Below are 4,444 nucleotides of genomic sequence, written 5' to 3' on the forward strand. Positions count from 1 at the left end.
GACCCACTCCGCTCTACTATTTTGACAAACATTTTATTACAGAACATTTCTAACATAAAAGTAGAGAGAAAAAAAAAAATGACTCTCCCCCTCCCCCATGAACCTGTCACCGACTTCAGCAATTACAGCTTGCGGCCAATCCTGACTCACCTCTGCTGGCTTCCTCTTCTGCATTGTTTTGAGGCATCTCTCCGACTTGATGTCATTCAATCTGTAAATATTTCAGTTCTGGTCTTAGTTGCCTAGGGCTGCCATAACAATACCGCAGATGAGACAGCTTCAACAACAGACATTTATTTTCTCACCGTTCTGGAGGCTGGAAGTCCGAGATCAAGACTGGCTGATTCGGTTTCTGGTGAGAGGCCAGTGCTTGGCTCGCAGACGGCCACCTTCCCACTCTGTCCTTCCCTGGCCTTCCTTCAGCGTGTGCGTGCAGAGAGCTCTGTGACATTCCATCTTACAAGGACACTAGTCCTGTTGGGTCAAGGGCACTACCCTGTGACCTCATTTGACCTTATGTACAGAGGCCCTGTAGCCTAATAGGCCCTATAGCCTAATACAGTCACGTTGGGGGATCGGAGCTTCAGCATACGAATTTGGTGGTGGCCGGGGGTGGGGTGGGGGGTACGGCACGAGCTTTCAGTCTGTAACAGTTTTATAATGGTTTTGGCAAAAATGTCCTCCTCCAAGGGAGAGGAGGATGGGGACATTGAGTACATTGGGGACTGGAGTGGAAGGGACAAGAGCGGAAGGTGTTAAATTCTCCCCACATCAGTCCAGCACCCCTGGGCCTGGAGAGGGGACAGGGGCTCCCAAGCGTCCTCCAGGCCCTGCCTGCAACGGAATTTTGGCTGCGTCAGAGATCTCAGCTGTAACAGCCGGGGAAAGCAGCTCATTCAGAGAGCTGGCCTTGGAGGATTCTGGGGTGTTCAAGGAATGCCCACTCACAGTTCTGTGCGCCCGGGAGTGCCTGCTGGCCCCCGTGGACTGGGATAAAGACCTCATACCGAGTCAGGAGACCTGGACGCTCTGTTGCCTGGGACCGTTAACTCACGGCCTGACTTAGGCAAGCTGGTTCCCTCTCTGGCCTCAGTTTCCCCTCTGTGAGAAAAGGCTTTCAGATCAGGTTGCCTAGCACACGCATTCCTGGATTCTCGCCACTGCAGCTTGAGGTTGGGGCAAAGCCCAGCAGGTCTCTCCAGGATGTGTTTCTAGAAGGACCAAGGGACTGGCTGCCTTGAGGAGGGCTGGGAGGGGGCACGTTCCTGGTCCAGGTGGTGAACCAAGATCAGGCCGATGCCATTTGAGGCAGGGATGGGGATAGGACAGGGACTGCCTTTGTTTAGCAAACCCCCAATGGGTCATTCTGATGGAAAGAGGAGCCTTGGTGAGGCCTTGACAGGGGTAGGTGAGGGCTCTCTGGCCAGGACAGTTCCCAGAGGAGGACTGGCCACGGAGTTGCCTTGTTTTAGTTGCAGGGCATGTGACAGACCCAGGAGAGAGACAGAGCCTCGGGAGCGAGTCCCTGCAGCTCCGCGGAGGTGAGGCCCGGGGGGGGGGGGGGGGGGGGGGGGGCGGGCGGGGGCGGCCGGCGGGGAGGGGGGTGGAGGGGGCAGGGCCGGCTGCCCCAGGAGCCCGCACGGCAGCGCAGGGCAGACAGAGGATTCAGCGGAAGTCCGGAGCTCGGCGCCAGGTGGGGCTGGAGCCGTGTCAGCCGCAGCGGATCCCCCGGCAGCGGCAGGAGGCTGGCGTCCCTCCCAGGCTCTGGACTGGGGCCAAGGCCAATTTTGTGCAAATGCAACAGGACAAGGTGACTCCCCGCTGGCCGGCGGGTGCGGGGGCGATGGGAGAGGCCGACAGATGGTCTGACAGTAGAAGAAGGCCCACGCTGCGATTTCGGCGGCGCCCCCCCCGCGCCCGCCCGCGAGCTCACACGCGATCGGCAGGTGCGTGCACCTGCGTCCGTGGCCCCTCGTGGGCGCGCCCACAGACATGCGCAGACGCGCCGCGGCGGGCTTACCTCCCCCCGCCCCCAGGCTTTACCACTGACACTTTCTGTTCCTAGAGGTGTGTTGTCCTAGAAATCCCTTTCCATTCAAGGATTTCTTGGATGCCGCAGCCAATTTTCATTCCTGCCATGGAGTTCCTCCACAGACTCTGCCAGGAACATCTCTTTTTCATTTATTTCAGGCGCTGGAGAGGCAGTGACAGGAAGAGCCCGGCAGACGGCTCTGTGGTATTTTCATCAACACGACAGCCTCCTGGGCACGTACACCCTTCGGAAGCCGGGGCCTGGCTCCAGGACTGGGTCTTTCTTCCCCTGGGCAGGAGTGGTGACACCAGAGCCCCTCCCCCCTCGGAGGCAGGGAAGCCCTGGGTGGGGGTGGGGGTGGGGTGTCCCGGTGCACAATGCAACGCCATCCCCAACCTGATCCTCCCCACCTGTTTGGTTCCCAAATCTTAGGTCCCATGAGGGCCAGGGGCCATGTCCCCTCCAGACCTTGGATTGTGACCTTATTTGGGATTGGGTCTGTGCAGACATAATTAGTTAAGGACCTCAAGATGAAATCACCCTGGATTTAGGGACGATTTAAATCCAATGAGTCGGGGGGTCCTTACAAGAAGAGGAGGCAACACAGAGATGCACAGGGAAGAAAGCCATGTGATAGTGGAGGCGAGATTGGAATGATGGACGCCAAGGATCGCTGGCAGCCACGGGAAGCGGGATCGCCAGCGTCCAGTGGTTTCTCCCTAGAGCCTCCGAGGGAACCAACCTTGTTGATAACTTGGTCTTGGACTCTAGTCTCAAAAACTGCAAGAAAAGACATTTCTGTTGTTCAAGCCCCCCAGTTTGGGGTGACTGGTCATGACGGCCCCAGGGCGCGGACACAGCCTGAAGGGGAGGGGGCGAGGAAAGGCGGGGGCGCCGTCAGCTTGATGCAGTCTCAAGGAAAGAGGGAGAGGTTTGCAGGGAAATGTGCTCAGCCGAGGTGCAGGCTCCCGGGGGGGGGGGGGGGGCTTGAGGCTCTTGGGAATCCCTGGTTGTGGGAGTCCTGGGTACCCCAGGAACGGGTCTACTGTGGACCGTTGTGGCTGGCTAGGAGCCGCCCGTGGGAAGGGTGGCCTCGGGGCAGGGGCAGCTGTGGCACCTTGGCCACACCGTGGTTGAGGGGATGAATGGACAATGAAGGCCAAGTTGCTCTTGGCCTGAGAAAGATCCTGTTGGAGCAGCTGAAGCCAGAGATGCTGCCCTAGCAGAAGCCTCTAGAGGGGAGGGCCTGCATTTGTTGCCTGGGGCCACCACAAAATTACCACAAACTCACAGCTGGCTGGTTGCAGAGGAGCTGAGCTCCTTGTCCTGAGCTTCTGTCGGCTTAAAACAACAAGTTATTCTCTCCTAGTACAGGAGACCAGTTAGTCCTCACTTCTGACCCCAGGGGCAGAGTTCAGGGGTCTCCAAGACCACTCTCATTTCTGACACCAGTTGCCAATTTGGGGGTCCCCGAGACCACCCTCAGGTTCTGTCATTCACTGGAAGGACTCACAGAACTCACCTAGAGCTGTGGTACCCATGACAGTGGTTTATTACAGCAAAGGATAAAGATGAAGATCAGCCGAGGGAAGAGGCTCGTGGGGTAGCGTCCAGGAGGGCTCCAAGTGCAGAGCTTCCGGTTGTCCCCTTCCGGGGGAGCCAAGGACGGTGCTCATATTGTCCAGCAACAACATGTGACAGCATGCACGGAGCACTGCCCACCAGGGGGTCTCACCTGAGTCTTGGTGTCCAGAATCTTTATTGGGGCTCGGGCACATAAACATGGTCGACTTGCAATGTGGCTGACTTTAACGTCCAGCCTCTCTGGAGGTCAAGTTCACCCTGCATGACCCAAAGTCCCCACCATAAATCACATTGTTTGCTGTCTGGCATGGCCCAAAGCCCCCAGGTAAACAAAAACCTTCTTGTCAGGCAGGACGCTCCCACGGCTAAAAAAATCACCTCCCAAGAGCTGAGGACAAAGACCAGAACTCTCTTTGGTTTGGGTTCTTTACAAGACACCTGCCAAGGGACCTCAGGTAAGATGTTAAACCTCATGGTGCCTCAGTTTTCACATCTGTAAGATGGGTATGCAGGTACTTTCCCTGCAGCATCGTCAGGAGGATGCTGCGAGGTGGCATCTCTGAAACCCCCAGCCTGGTGTCCCCTGTAACACAGCTGGTCCTCAGGAAGAGGGCAGTGCTGGCTCGGCCCGCTGCCTGCCTCACAGGTGATTCATCCCCCACCTCGAGACCACAAGATCTAAGGGTCCCCAGCCAGGGTGAGGGGGCTCTTCAAAGGTGAGCTGACAGCCCTGACTGCAGAGTGAGAGCAGAGCTCATTATGTATGGCCTTTTTGATGAATTATAAAAAGCCCAAGCCTCATGCTGAGAATGGAGAGGAAGAGATGTA

At 57.2% G+C, this 4,444-nt stretch overlaps 1 long non-coding RNA gene across 1 annotated transcript; it reads left to right on the forward strand.

Annotated features, from left to right (window-relative positions):
* The first annotated feature begins 241 nt into the window (after positions 1-241).
* LOC113931964 lies at positions 242-2,288 on the forward strand. Its single transcript, XR_003522931.1, has 3 exons — positions 242-355; positions 1,473-1,541; positions 2,191-2,288. It is a non-coding gene; the product is annotated as an uncharacterized LOC113931964 (long non-coding RNA).
* Positions 2,289-4,444: the final 2,156 nt, after the last annotated feature.

Source organism: Zalophus californianus, chromosome 10 (assembly GCF_009762305.2).
Source record: "Zalophus californianus isolate mZalCal1 chromosome 10, mZalCal1.pri.v2, whole genome shotgun sequence".
In the NCBI taxonomy this organism is placed as follows: Eukaryota; Metazoa; Chordata; class Mammalia; order Carnivora; family Otariidae; genus Zalophus; species Zalophus californianus.